Below are 16,194 nucleotides of genomic sequence, written 5' to 3' on the forward strand. Positions count from 1 at the left end.
AACATTACCAGAATTTCAAACAGCCAACACCATTATAGGCAGTTATTGAAGAAAGTGGGGAACAGGGCTTTCTCACTTATGGAAAGTGAAACCTGGTTTCTCCTTATGAGAAAAACAAAACAAATTTAAAAATGAAGTTGGTTTTCATATCAGTCGCTAACACATTAAGAAGCATTGATGGGAAATGCAAACATTAAAAGGTCATGGTGTCTTAATCTATAGAAAAGCATCCCCTGACAATCTTGGATGAAAGAAAAATATACTTTTCTGCTCACTGACTGTTCCCTGAACTTAATTCCTTTATTATAGTCCCAGAAGTATTACTTCATAAATTACTTAAGATGACACCTGAAAGATGGCTTCACAATGCTGTCCTGTTGGTGAACGTCTGAAAAGAATCAGCTCAGGTGAAAAGAGGTAATACCAGTTCTGGCAGCTGCTTTACTCATTTCCCTAACTTCGTCTGTGGCCTGTTCAATGTCTGTTCAAGGGATAAAAGCTGAGATTCGACTAAACGGCAGTGGGAAAGCTGGAGGGATGATCTGGGATTCAGCCAATAGGTTTCCCTCTGTTGATGGCACTGAGAGAAAGTTATAAGGAAAGAGAGAATGGTTGAAAAAACATGAGTTTGGCAGACTCACTTTTGAAATTCTTTTCTGGTTATGCCCAATCAGAATTTAATCTTTGCTTTTTCTACCCCATATTTTGCAATTGGAGCAAAGAGCCAGAGGCATAGTCAACTAGAAAAAAAAGTAATTCGGTAGAAATTTGACAATCTGTATATTTTACTTGCTCTTCAGATAAGAACATCTTACTCTAATGCTTATAATTTTGGAACACTTTTTTCCATTCGTTTCAAAGCTGAAGATATGAGTTTCACAGAGATATGCCAAATCTAAATCAGCAGGAAAATTGACTTTTCTTTTATATCTCCTGCTCTTAACTTCCTCAGTTTAGTTATACTATAGCAGGCAGTAAGCTATTCTTTAAAAATTTAATAAGACCCAATTATCATGGAAGTTCAAACACCTGAAAATCTTGGAAACAATCTATATCTGTATTTACTATATAAATCTCAAAATTCCTAGCACAGAATTGAGAGATTATTCTTGATAATGGAGTATGTTTGAGTTTTTCACAATGAAATCATAAGAGGCACATCTAATAAGAGTATCTGAGGAGGTTGCCAAGTTGGTTGATTTGCCGAAAACAAGTTAACATTAGGCAAAATGTGGCAAAAATTAGTATTTCAGGATGCTGAAATTCAACCAAAATTAGAAAACATATTTAGAAGGACTTAGCTTTGAAAAACCGAGAAAAGTTGGAAATGTGGCCTTTTGGCTGGAGGCTGTGCCCATCATCCCACCCTAAACCTACAAGTCATAAATTGCAGCTTTACCAGACTGTATTGCCTGGTAAAAGAAAAATAAAGAGGAGAAAGAAAAGGAACTTTGGTGTCAGATACAGGTAATTCAGTCTCAAACCAGAGATATGAAAACCAATTGCTATTCTAAATACAAATGGCAGATTTTGTTGGGAACACTCTGGAATATCTTTATTTAAGACAAGAAATTGACTAGCCAGAAAATTAACTGGGGGATTTGGAAAATGAGGAGCCCTGGAAAGGCTGAAATAATCTCTCTGTTCCAGCAAGACATCCAAATTGTACTTCCACAGGAGAGACCCAAAGGAGTCTGGTAAATAGCACAAATCAAAAGAGACCTCAGTACAGGCCAGAGCATCACAGGCGTTCCCCAGCCCACACAGTTCGGCAGAAGACAGAAGCCTTGCAGTCTTAAGCTGTTTGAAAACAACCTCTGCCTAAAGAAGTAACCGGCAACCAACCATACAAAGTTCTAATGAAGGTTCCAAAATGAAAAAAGAAATAAAGAATAAAAAATTGACCAGAGACACCAATGGCTGTATATTGAAAGGGAAGAATAAAACATAATCCAGAGTAGCTAAAATATTATTTCAATGTCTAGATTTCAACATCAATAAAAATACCAGGTATACAAAAACAGAAAAATCTTACAGGTACTAAGGATAAAACTATCAATTTAACCTGACTCAGAATGGGCTCAGGAATTGGTACAGTAGACAAAAGTTTTAAAGCAGCTATTATAAATATGGTCAAAGAATAAAGGAAAAGAAATAATACAGATCAGAGCAGAAATCAATGACATAGAAAACAAAAATATTTATGAAACCAAAAGTCGATTTTCTGACAATATCATCAAAATCGATAAACCTTCAGTTACAGTGACTAGAGAACAAAATAACAATTACAGAAATCAAGAATGAATGATAAAAGAGGGCATCACTACAGAAATTGCATAAATTAAAAAGCTGTAAGAGAGTATTATTGTAAAAACATGTGCCAATAAATTGACAACTTAGATAAAATGAACAAATTCCTAGAAAAGCCAGTGCTAGAAGTGTCAAAAAAATAGAAAATCTAAATAGACTTACATCAAGTAAAGAAATTAAACAGAACTGCAATCCTCTTATATTTCTGGTAAAAACATAAACAGTGTGGTCACTTTGCAAAACAGTTTTATAGTTTCATAAAATTTAAGTATAAACCTGTTGTAGGAACCAGCAATTCTCCTCTTAAATATTTCTATCAAGAGCAGTGAAAACATATGTCCTCACAAAGACTTGTATGTGAATGACTGTTCATAGAAGCAGTATGTGTAATGGCTTCAAACTGGCAACAATCCACTTAATAGATCATTTATAGCTATGGCACCAAGATTTTTCCCTAGGTTGTTGCATGATATAAGCTATCTGATTATAAATCATGAATGTTCTTATGTTCTCAAATACATCTCTTGACTCTGCTACCAAACAGACTGGACTTTCGCTGCATAATGACATAATTTACTGTGACTCCCACTGTAAATATTTGCATAGAATATTTACTCTATGGATACTAAATTTTCTCATAACTTGAACGGCTAAAGAGATTGGAGGTAGAGAAACATTACTCAGGAGAGTGGCAGAAGTTGCTAGAGGTTTTTCCAGTCTCCTGAGTAATTATTACAACACAAATATTTTTATTTCCCATTTTACAGGTTATAAAACCAACAAAAGAATTTCTGTATAATGAATATTTTGTACCATCAATATCTATGTTTTTATTTAATTCTCACAGTAAGTTTATAAAATAGGTCCTATTTTTTCTACTTCACATATGAGAAAACAGACTTAGAAACATTCGATAAATTACCCACACTCATGGCCTGGTTTCTCTTGACACTAGAATTTTAACAATTGGTCTGCCTCCAACATTTGCTTTGTTAGCACTATATTGTGATTTTGTTTTTAACAATGCAAGAAGAAAGAGAATCTATAATGACAAACATCCAAATAACTCCTATTTGTGTTTGAGGCTGAAGCTGCAACTTGCAGTGTCAAAAGATGGCCTGCTCTTCAGTCTTTCCGGAGTGCCTGACTGTAAAAGGCTTTAACCTAGATGGATGATGTCTTTGATGGCGGACAGGAAATTTGATACACAGATTAATAGAGCATATTCAGTAGAAATAATAAGGTAAAATCAAAAGGTAAAACAAAATCAGATGATATTAAAAATCACTCTTCAATCATCATATCTTAAGTAGACAATGAGTTCATCAGCACTCTAATTTAGTTCAGCGATGAATGATTTAATAAATCATTAGTATGACTATAGAATCCTTAAAATCACCTTGAACTGTGGTTACTCTTTAGAGGTTGATTTATATTTATGGTTCATGCTACTTTTATTAATCTATAGTATTTTCTAAAGAAATAGTAGGCACTTATGATATATCAGTCATTATTCCAAGCACTAGAGATAGAACAGTGAGTGAAAGAGACAAAAATTCCTGTTCTATTGGAACTTATGTTCTAGTTGGGGAAACAAGAAAAATTCTATCTATCTATCTCAGTAGATTAGGACTACTAATCTATCTTAGTAGATTAGTAGTAAATGGCATGAAAATTAAATGAAGCAGAAAGATAGATAATAGAGTGTTGAGTGGGGAATGCAATGAAATTTCAGAGAAAGTGGTCAGGAAAAACTCTATTGAGGCAGTAACATTTAAGCAAAGAATGGAAGACAGTGAGCATGTGATTTATCATTATAGTAGAGAAAAGAAGTTTTCAGCAGGATAAATAGCAAGTTGTACTTGTTCTTGGCAAATTCTGGAAGAGGAAAGGACACTCAAAGTGGAGTATAGCCAGGGAAAATTAGAGTAAGAGCAGACTTGGTGAAAAAATCATGGGACATTGATAATATAGAGCTTTGTAAGCTACTGAAAGGTTTTAAGGAGATCAGAGGCATAATCTGACTTAGATTTTAACAGAATGACACTAAATTGTCTTTTGAATAGATTGAAGGATATGGCAGAAAGGGAAATATGCCACAAGGAAGTGAACTGAGAGATCATTTAGAGAGATAATGCAAGTGAGAGGTGATGGTGGTTTGAACCACGGTGGTAGGTCAGAAGTCTGAGAAAGGACAGGATTCTAGATGGTTATTTTATGATAGAGCCAACAAGATTTGCTGATGGACTGGACATAGATGTGAGAAAAAGAGATCAGTCAAGAAACACACTAAGGATGTTGACCTAAGGAATTGGCATAAGGGAGATGCCAGTTACTTAGTAGAGCAGGACTCATGGAAGAGCAGACGTGGAGAGGAAAACCAGGAGTTTGGTACTGAACATTTGAATGTTGTTAGACATCTAAGTGGAAATAAATAAACATTTGGTTACATAAGCCTAGAAAGGTTTATTAAATGTGTGTGTGTGTGCATGTGTGAGTAGTAGTTTTCAGCATGCAGCATCCTGATGGTATTCCAGGGCATTCAACAAAATAAGATTGTATGACTGACAGTGATAGAGAAGACAATACATCAAAAAGAGAGTAATAGGGGAAAATCAACAAAGATGACTAACAAATAATAGCAAAAGCAGTACGAGGAAAACCAAGTTATGGTGTCCTAAAAACCAAGTGCACTGAATGTCTATTGCTGTATGAAAAGCTGTTCTAAAACCTATTGGTTTAAAAACATTCACTTATTCATGACTCTGTGGGTTGACAAGTTGAGCTGGATTCTGCAGCAATGATCTGTATCTGCTCCGTGTAAAATCACCTAGGCTCACTTACATGTCTAGAGCTTCAGATGGGAACAAAGGCATGGCTGAGGCCTCTGCTGCAAAGGTCTCCCATCCTTTGCGAGGCCAGCTTGCGCTTATTCTCATTGTGGAAACTTTCCAATATAAAGGGTGCAAATTCTGCAATGTTTCTTGAGACTTAGGCATAGGACTCATACAACATCACTTCTGCCACATGCTACTGGTCAAAGTGAGTAACAAGTCCAATACAGATTAAAGAGAGTGAAAATTAAACTAAATCTTTTGCAGAGACCTTAAAAGAATTTGTAACAATCTGTCCCACCAAGGGAAGAAGATGCTTCAGCAAGACCAAATGGGAAACTGTCTAGTGTTATGTCCTATAATATAGAGGCTAAAATTTGACCTTACATTAATAAAATTAAGGGCTCATCCAAATTCTCTATGATTAGAATTGCACCAAGTAGAATATAAGAGGATCATGTTTAATTATTTATTGTATGGCAGTTACACATATCACATAAGAACTCTCACAGTTTGGAGAAATTTGTCTTTTAATGATGTAAGAAAAAGCAGCAGTGGCATTATTCATATTTTTATAAGATTTTAGTTATTAGCATTCACAGGTTCCTTTGTTAATGCAACCACATAGAAACTTGCTGTCTCTTTAAGTGGAAGAATGCTACTGAAAACTGTATTTTTAAACAAGTCAAGGCAACACCATGACAACTAATGTCCTAGTCTCTAAAATGGAAAGCTTAATGGTAACTTAAAAAAAAATAGGTGCTTAATTCACTACATATGTACTAAAAAGGAGGGCTTAAATTTTGAAATTGAGAGCAATGTAAAATATTTGAATATATAAAATTGCATTATATTTTTCTATTAAAACATAATTGCATATAACCTGAAGAATATCAAGAAATTCACTTACAGTAATACTAAGTAATTATTTTTTCTCCATTAAGCAAAAGAAGAAAAGACACTTTTAATAATATTTTTCAACTGAGTACAATTTAGTGTATGATAATGAAAGACTCTTACATGGCAGTTGCTACAAGAAACAAGGGGGGGCTTACTTTTAGCAACTATGTCCTTCCTTACACTTGAGATAACTAGAGGCAAATAAAATTATGAGATAAAATTAAGGACCAAAAGACGACCACTGTGCTTAACTTATCAAAACAATCAGTGTGAAACTATCCTCTTGTTTTAAATTATATACTTAATATTTTAATTATATAGCTAATGTTGATTAAAGTCAAACATGCAAATTAAACAATGCAGCACAGAAAAAAATGAGTTTGCTGAGCACCTGACTTCACTGTGAATCTCAGCTTGAATCCCACCACAGTAAACCCTGATGTTAGGCTGGTTCCCAGGTCCAAGGCTTAAGCCCTGCCACAGCACCATGCTAGCCCTGGTGATCCCAGGCCCCAGTGGACCCTGACTCTAGATCCAACCCAGCACCAGCCAAGCTCCTACAACCCCAGGGTCCAGCTTGCCCTGGTACCAGGCTGGGGTCTACCTTAGATCCCTGCCTGCCCTAGTTGACCCAGGATACAGACATACTTCCATGGATCTATGCTCCAGGCTTGCTCCCTGTGATGCTGGCACCAGCGCAGCACCCATGGACCTAAGAACCAAGCCTGATCTCAATGGCGCCAGGCACCAAAGCCCATCTAGGTGGACCTCAGCACCATGCTTATTCCCACAGGTCCAGGCTCCAGGGCAGAAGATGGATGTCTCAGCTCAAGTAAAGAAAACGCACCTTTCCTCCGGTTTCTTAAGTTTTTAAATATCTGATGTTACATTTTTTGTTCTATTTAGGCCCTCAACAGACAAGAGTATGCCCACCCACATGGGGGAGGGTGATCTTTACTCAGTCTGCTCACTCCAATGCTAATCTTTTCCCTAAACTCTCAGAGATGCACCCAGAGATAATGTTTTACCACCTCTCTGGATTTCTCTCAGCTCAGTCAAGTTGACACAGAAAGTTGACCATCACAGTCCCTAACCTTGCAACTCACATAGCTACTCTTTGCTGAAAAGGAGAAACAGCACCAGGTACTGGCCAGTCCCTAATAGTCTCAGACATTGGACTGAGTCTTAGAAAAGTTTGAGGTAGGTGCTCTGCCAACTGGGACCCACACTGGGCTCGATTCAAAATCAGAACATCCTGCCTGTATGGCCAGTGGTATCACTGGAGGGAGAATCACTTCAAAGATACTCCGAAGTACGAAGGCCCCTCGGGCATCAAAATAATGGTCACTGGTTTTAGGTAAATTAAATCTTTGATGAAATATAATATTTGTCTTCCTCTGCCTGTTTGAGCGGTTTAATTTTTAATATTTGAAATTCGGTTCTTTATTACATTATATTGGGTTTTTCTTTTCTTTCAGATTTAAGTAAAACCAAATAGCTTCCAAATGAAATACACTTTTTAAATGACAGCAAATGTCCCTCAAAGCAACAATGTCAGTCCTCATGTAATAATAAAATGATAAAATATTTACAGCCCAGGAAAAATATCTATTGTCTTATATGTGTGTCTTTAATTTTTTACCAGTGTCCTCAAATTACAGTTACCTTTAGTCTGGAAATAATGTGGAGAATCTACTAAATGGGGAGCTCACGGGTAATTTAAGGAGTTTAAAAAGTAATACAAATTATGGCTTTAGTATTTAAAAAGGGTACAATCATGATGGTGACAAACAGAATATGACATTTTGCTTTATGAACATTAGTTCCATTTTTGAAATACTAGAAATAAGTTACATAAAGAACAGGACTACTTTTTATCTATGTGTAAATATTTACTGAAGACTATCCCAGAGTTTGAGCATCCAGTGATGAATAAGACATAATCATTAAACCAATGATGTCTAAAGGGACAGACAAACATGTAAATCAACCATTTCTTTATGTTGTGGTACTAATAACATTCATGGTGCATTAAATATATGGTAGACTGTAGATAAGGGAGTTCAGTGGGTCACTAACCTAGAGCATACTCAAGGGCAGAAAAAGTATGTTAAGGAGCCAATACAAAGCCTTTCTTTATATATATATATATTTTTTTTTAAGATTTTATTTTTATTTATTTATTTATTTATTTTTTAGAGAGGGAAGGGAGGGAGAAAGAGCAAGAGAGAGAAACATCAATGTGCGGTTGCTGAGAGTCATGGCCTGCAACCCAGGCATGTACCCTGACTGGGAATCGAACCTGTGACACTTTGGTTCGCAGCCCGCGCTCAATCCACTGAGCTATGCCAGCCAGGGATCAAAGCCTTTCAAAGGAAGTGTTCAAATGCATCTTCTGAAGAGTATTCCACTGAAACTCTAGAATCAAAGACCTCTTAGAAATGTTAGTATTTAGGTTAGTTCAAACTATACTGGAAGATTTCTAGGCAGTCAAGAGAGGAACAATGTAAGCAAACACAAGGGGATGTGATATATAAAAAGAATTACAAACGATTTTGCATATCAAAGACACAGATGTTTGAGTGTGAGAAATGGGATGGTGAGATTCCTAAGATACAGATTATGAAGATTTTTGTATGTCATTTCTAAGTCTTTGAATTTTTCACATATGTAATGAGGAAACACTGAAAGCTGTGAACCAGGAGGTTGATGTTAGAGGAAGGCCATGTTAAAGGCAAGAGACTTTCCATGGGCCTTAGCTCAATAGCCCCACTCGGACCGAGTGATTATTTTTAAAAAAGCCTCCTGTTACTTTTACAGAAGAATTGGAAAGATCTAGATTACTGTTACTTACCATGTGCATCTTTTTAAAACAGTCCTGGTGAAATGTAAGTGGCTTATAAACAATGATAATTTGAACTAAAGCAGTAAAGCTCTATATAATCAACTGTACTTGCTGTCTTCATTGGGATACAATGGCTGAGAGAAGAATAAAGGATAATTTTTAAATTCCTGTCTGGAACTTACTATTTAGCTCCACATACATTTTATCACTGACTTTCATCTCCAAGATCTAAAAGCAGATCATCAGAACCTGAAACATATCATGCACCTGTAGAGAAAAATACATGAAAAATGATACTGTAGTCTACACAACGGATTTGTTTCAGATAATAAATGCTCAGTCACAAGACTAAAATGTATAAAGAAAGGATGGACAGTAACCATTAGAGCAACCAAAAATACAGGATCCTACTTTTACTAAGGGAGACTATCGACTACTGTTACATGCTTGCAAAGAAATGTAACAATGTTGGCACTGCTGAAATATGCAAAGAGAAAATATTAATACTATTATGACATTTAAACCTTTAGATTATGTATATAAAATGTCTACATATGTGTGTGTGTATATAATGTATATAATGGATATATATATCCATTATTTGATTACAAACAAACTGTATGCGCTATGGCTGACAAAAGCAACTCTTACTTTCCTTATGTAATTTATTCTTTTGTTGTCATGTTATTTTACCAACTAAAGAGCTTCCTTAAGACGTTTTCCAAAGGTTTCCGGCAAGCTGATTCTGTTTCTGGCAAACTCCCAGGGCCTCCTTATTTTTCCAAGTAAAATGACGTTTGGCTTCTAAATCTAAGATCTGTTGTAACAAACTCACAAAATGTAGAATACTTGCCCTTTGAGAATTAGGACAATTTCCAAAGGAAGAAAAGTTAGCAAACCAATGATTATAATGCAATGTTATGAGATCAAAAAAGGAGACAAATTGGTGTGTATTAGGAGTAAGTGTTCAAGAGAATGCCAGAGGCACCAGTTACATACTTTCTAGTATAAGTTCATAGGAAGCATAAATAATGGCTGGGTTTAATTTTACTAAGGTTATTCACGATGTTAGTATTAAACACATATTAGACAACTTATAATCTCTTATGACTTATAAAAAGAGTTATACTTGTAATTGTTTGGCCAGAGATTAAATTTGTGTACTTATGACTAGTAATACAAAAGCAAATGAACACTCATTCTCATTAAGCATTTGAGGACTACAACGTTGTTTCAATGCCTACTGTGCTTCACTATGAAAAATAATGTGTGTGAGAAAATAAAAATTAGACTAATGCTTCTAATGATAATTTCTCAGACCCAAATAAACTCATAACAATTAAGTCTTTATTTCTAATGTAATATTCTTGGGAGACATGTACCAGAAGAAACCTCTTTGGATGAAGAAATATGCATTACTAGGACTGAACTAAAGTGTAAGCATGTTATTTGCTTGGATGCTTGGTTGGACCTAACTCCACTCCCTAGCTTTCCACTCACTGAACAAGCAACCAAAAGGACAGGATACAAAGCGGGGCATTAATATCACATCTATCCATTGCCAGTCACTTATATTCTCAGAGAGGTTTGGTATTGTAAGGTAACCCAGCCCTGGGACCAAAGGTCTAAAATGAAGAGTAAAGGCAATCAATGCTTCATCATCTTTTGTCCTCTGCACTCAGGTAAGTAAGTCTATTTCCTGTCTACAAAAATGATGTTCAGAGTTTCCACTTCTGTTGTGTCATGTATATCTGATAGGTAACATGGATTTTAACCTACCCTGCGATCCCCCAACTCTCCCATTCCTGTACTGATGCTCTCTGTTTAATTCAGGGACCAAAAGGAATATGAGGGTTCTTCACACACAGCTGGCATCCTGACAGTCCCTTAGGGGAAAAGGCACTGTCAAAGGAAAAGTCTCTCCACTTTGATTACAAGTCATGAAACTTACAAGCCCTAAACAGCAGGTTGTAGAGTCAGGGAACCAATGTATTTGTGAGGTAACAACCAGTATGCCCAAACCCAGGGGTACAGTGTCAAAGCAGTAAGAATACCAAGTGGCGCATGCTAAAACACAGTGCTAAGCAGCAACACTATGACTTTTATAAAAAGAATTAACAAATAAATGTATTGATTACACTTCCCTATTCTAAGGAGGGAATTTTAAGTGTATGAGTTTAATTATCTTCGGTAAACGTTTATCTGCTTTAAAAAATAAGAACCGATTATTTTCTTTTTTTTAAGTGTCAAATTTCCTCTTTTTTAAAGATTTTACTTATTTATTTTTAGAGAGGGAAGGGAGGGAGAAAGAGAGAGAGAGAGAGAGAAATGTGCGGTTGCTGGGGGCCGTGGCCTGCAACCCAGGCCTGTGCCCTGACTGGGAATCAAACCTGCAACACTTTGGTTCGCAGCCCGAGCTCAATTCACTGAGCTATACCAGCCAGGGCAAAAACAGATTATTTTCCAATAATCAATAAGGTGTGCTATTACCAATTTGATTCTTTACAATAGAAAAAAACATATACATGAAATACATAAAAATATAAAATAGGGAAAAGGTCTTTTTTAGAGTAGAATGATTATATAAGGATTTCTGTATTAGAGAAATGTGTATCATCCTTTCCTAAGATGTCTTCACGTTTGTGAGAAACATACAATGTATCACTCTGTGAATGCCACTGTACCTCTAGGCATTGCTAACTTTTTTTCTTCACTTGAACTCCTTCCATTTAATGAATGACCAGATTGCTATTAATCTGAGCAAAATTCCCATAGAGTTAGTTATACACACATTACAGTAATGTGTAGTGGCTTCTGGCCATATGGTTATGAACAGAATGTATAAATCTTTACATATATTAGAGGCACACCACAAATAGCAATACAATAATACAGCACAATATTTAATTTTCTTCCTGGATAAATTGTTTAAACATAACAGTACCCCAGAGATAAGAACTGAATATTGGGTAAACACATCAAGATCAGCAGAGACTGCAGTAAAGTTAATCAAAATATTGACAATATTTATTATTTAGCATGTCACTTTCTACAATGCTAAATGTTTGGCTTTAAAATTCTGTAGAAACTTACAAACAAAGTCCCTGTGTAATGGAATAGAGTGCAAAATATAATTATAAAAACTATTCATATTAAATAAAATAATGCTGCTCTTTTCCAAACCCTCCAAAGCCTTCATTTGTCATTAGGAGGAGTAGTAGCCACAGTCCTTTGAATCACCTACAAGGCCCTGCATCCCTGTGGGACCTCAGCCTCCCACCCACTCTCTTGGCTCCAGCCCGACAGGCTGCTTTGCACTGCTTTGCAAACACACAGCAGCCTGCCACCACCTAACAGTCTTTGCATTGGGGATTTTCTCGCTGAAAACATTCTTTGTACAAATATCCCCTTCTCTCCCTCTCTTTCCCTCTCTCTCAAACACACAGGCACACACATGTGCACACACCTCCTCCGTTCTCAGGCTATTACTTAAATGTTATCTCCTCAGAGTAACACTCCCTAGCCACCCTTTTAAAAAACTGTAGCATCACCCTAAGATTCCCTAAACACCTCCCCTTCTTGTTCTGTTCCTAGCAATTATCACTACGTATTACACAACTTTATTTATATATTTACTAACTCTGGGTCGTTCTTTTTTCCCCACTAGAATTGGAGCTCCATGAGGATTCATTTGATTGCTTACTCACTGCTGGCAACTCTAAAGCCTAGATGAGTGTCTGGTGTATAATCAGCTCTTAATAAACATTTGTTAAGTGATTAAATATTAACAACTTGAATTAAGCTTCACATTTTTACATGCTCTTGAGAACTATGCTGCATTTTAAAAAAATATATCAAAGAGATTCTACTTATTAACAACTCAGGAATATATCCAAGAGCAGTAGAATACAATATGACTTTAGCAGAATATGAGGAAAATATATTAAAAATACATACTGAGGCCCTGGCTGGTGTAGCTCAGTGGATGGAGCGCGGGCTGGGAACCAAAGTGTCCCAGGTTCGATTCCCAGCCAGGGTACATTCCTGGGTTGCAGGCCATGACCCCCAGCAACCGCACATTGATGTTTCTCTCTATCTCTATCTCTATCTCCCTCCCTTCCCTCCCTAAAAATAATAAATAAATAAAATCTTTAAAAAAAAATACATACTGACAGTGAAAAGATGCCCCACTCAAAGTGCTAGGCAGAGACAGTACAAGTAGAATGAAAAAGAAATTGGGAGGCACCTTCCCTGAGAAGCACAGAGTATACGAATTCTATTGGGTAGAAGAGAGAAATAATACAGATTTGAATATAGAAGAAAATAAATTTGAATAACAACATAGGAAAGGCAGAGAAAAACCTAATTTTTGTACTTGTCAAAGAAAACGGCATATCTAAGAGATATAACAAAGCACACTAGTCTAGTATAGACAAAGAATTTATTTTAATTCCTAGACAGAATAGATGTGACAAAACAAAGGACAGAGCAGACAATAATATCTGATTAGAATAATTATATCAATTAAATGACATAGGTGGTGATGGGCATACTTTGATAATTCTTTTTTTTTAAAGATATTTATTTTTAGAGAGGGGGCAGGTAAGGGGAAAGAGAAAGGGAAAAACATCAACTTGTGGTTGGCCTACACATGCCTCCTACTGGGAACCTGGCCTGCAACCCAGGCATGTACCCTGACTGGGAATTGAACCGGTGATCCTTTGGTTCTCAGCCTGCACTCAATCCACTAAGCTACATCAGCCATGGCAAATTCTTAAAGTTTATTTTAAAAACTAAAATGTATACTTCAAGCTAATACAATAAATGAAGTTCTTTTTATTGAGGTGTGTGTGCATACATTGGGCAAAAATATAGGAAGACTAAGTCAAAAAGAGAAATTTTACTTGTGATGTTATCCTAGAGAAATTACAAAATCTTGCTGCACCTTCCCATGCCTGTGAAAAGGGGAAAGAGAACATAACTTTCATCGTTGTTATTAGATTAAATGAGACAATATATTTAAAAGCCTGTAGCACAGGCTAAAACATATTTATTTCCCCCTACAATTAGCATCATTAACTCTGAAGAATGTAGAATAATGGAATGACAAATTATGTTGTGAAATAAAAATCAACTTAGAGGTGCATCTGTGGTTGGCTCACACTCCTCCTTATGCATTTCAATTCTCTGTTGTTAAAAAGCAGCTAATCCTGGTCTGACTCTGACCCTTGCTTCCAGCCTTTATCTAGTTTACTGTCATTTTGCCCAGGCATGACTTGCTGAGTATATTATGTTAGGTACTGTTCGAGTACCAAGTGAGTTACTAATTGAGAAAATAAGAAACTCAGAAAAACTCAGGAATACTCATATTAAATCTAGTTACTTCCATTGCAGTGATTTTACTTTGGACAAGATTTTTCTTTGAAGGCACAGGACTGAACATTTTCAAGTTTCTCCTGGATGGAAGAACCACATTCACAATGTTTAACTGTGCTGAATATTCCTTTTTTCTCCCTCTCCTCCTCATTCCTCTCAACTCTGTACTACCCCTTCCTGGCAGAAGCCCATCCCTGAGGACTACATTACCCAGCCTCCTATGCCACTTGGCTGTGTTAAGTTGAACTGATCTGAGAGTGCCAGGAAGGAGACCTCAAGAGTATTTTTCCTTCCACTTACCTGGATACAATTTGTTGATGGTTCCTATACTCTTCTCAAAGCCATGACTCCCAAAAGGCACGCCCTCTTCCACAGGAGAGCTCTGGGAGTAGAAACGGATTTCTACTCATCCCTTAAACCTGACTAAATCACTGTAAATAAAATGATCTCTTTGTTAAACTTTATTTCTCCTTTGAGGATACATTCTGTTGACTGGGAGGGAGACAGAAGGGGTGGGGAGCCAGATAATTTCTAACTCTTTTAAATGGCATTTCTTGTAGGGTATAACACTAGAGATACATTTATAGCTACTGAAGCTTCAGGGCTCAAACACTGTTGAGGTAAGCAAAAACACATGGCATTTGGTTCTTTGTTTCTTTAATTTATTAGCTCATTGTCAAATATTGATGGGTATTAGAGGAATGGGTTGGGGACTGAAAATTAATTTCATACAATGCAAAAATATTATGTTTTACTATTCAATAATATCTGCTTTTGAAGTCACATCTTAGAATTTAAACTGTCACCAGCACTGTCATCTTAAAGCATCCATGCTCATCCTAAAAGTGAACAATATTTTGTCTAGGGCCATAACATTTTCACCTATAGCCTCCTGTATCCAGTTTTTTTTTTACATGTTCACAACATCGAAATTCGATGGCAGAAAGTCTTACTAGTAAAATGGCATGACCTAACTCTGGTGACACAGCCCTCCTATTAAAGTGAGGGTTGGCACATCAGTGATAAAGATGAAACCATTTTAAAGGCTGAATGTAATAACCAGAGCGAATACTGAATCAATATGTTACTTAAACAATATACTGAATACTTTCAGTCTTCTCTCCAAAATTGGAATTTTGTTCTTTCTCTTTCTAAAAATTTTTCTCTACTTTTTTTTATTTTAATGCCACAACATGGGCATCAAGCTGTTTATTAGGGGAGTTTTTTTTTACATAGTTTTATGAAACGATTTAGCATTTATTCATGCAAAAATATGCTGCATTTAGTCAAAACAGTTTGAATTTGCGTTTACTTTAAAAAGGTCTACATTTGTCAATTAATATACTAGTATTTTTTTTCTTTTAACCCTTGCACACCAACAATCTTTTGGGCCAATTCTTTTTCAGTTTCGGATTCCCAGTGAATCTTTTTACATAAATGTAGGAAATACACAAAACTCAAATTTCTCAAATTATGGATATAACTTCATAGTATATTCATAATACAATTTCTGGATACCTTCCACTTATAATGAATGTCAAGGTGTTTGCCTGAATTAAAAGTAGTATCGTTAAACAAAGTAATCTGTCTCATAGTGAAAATGCACTAAGTAATTTGAACACATGCATTTGAGTTTTCCGTGTCCTGTGTTTTCTTTCTCATACTAAAGACTTCTAATTTTACTTCTTTAGTTTTCTGTAACCCTCTGTCTTATTTTTATTATATTACCATTTCTGTTCTAAAACACTTGTTCCCTACTCCGTTGGTAAAGCAACAAAGTTTAGGCATTCAGATTTCAGATTTATTCTACATGGTTTCTGTTCTTTTGTTCACACAAGGTCAAACATTTTTTAGGAATTTTAAGGAAGAGATTAGATTTTATTTTAAAGCAGTATTTTTGGTGGTAAAACTCAGCACACGTTAATGTGT

Source organism: Phyllostomus discolor, chromosome 8 (assembly GCF_004126475.2).
Source record: "Phyllostomus discolor isolate MPI-MPIP mPhyDis1 chromosome 8, mPhyDis1.pri.v3, whole genome shotgun sequence".
In the NCBI taxonomy this organism is placed as follows: Eukaryota; Metazoa; Chordata; class Mammalia; order Chiroptera; family Phyllostomidae; genus Phyllostomus; species Phyllostomus discolor.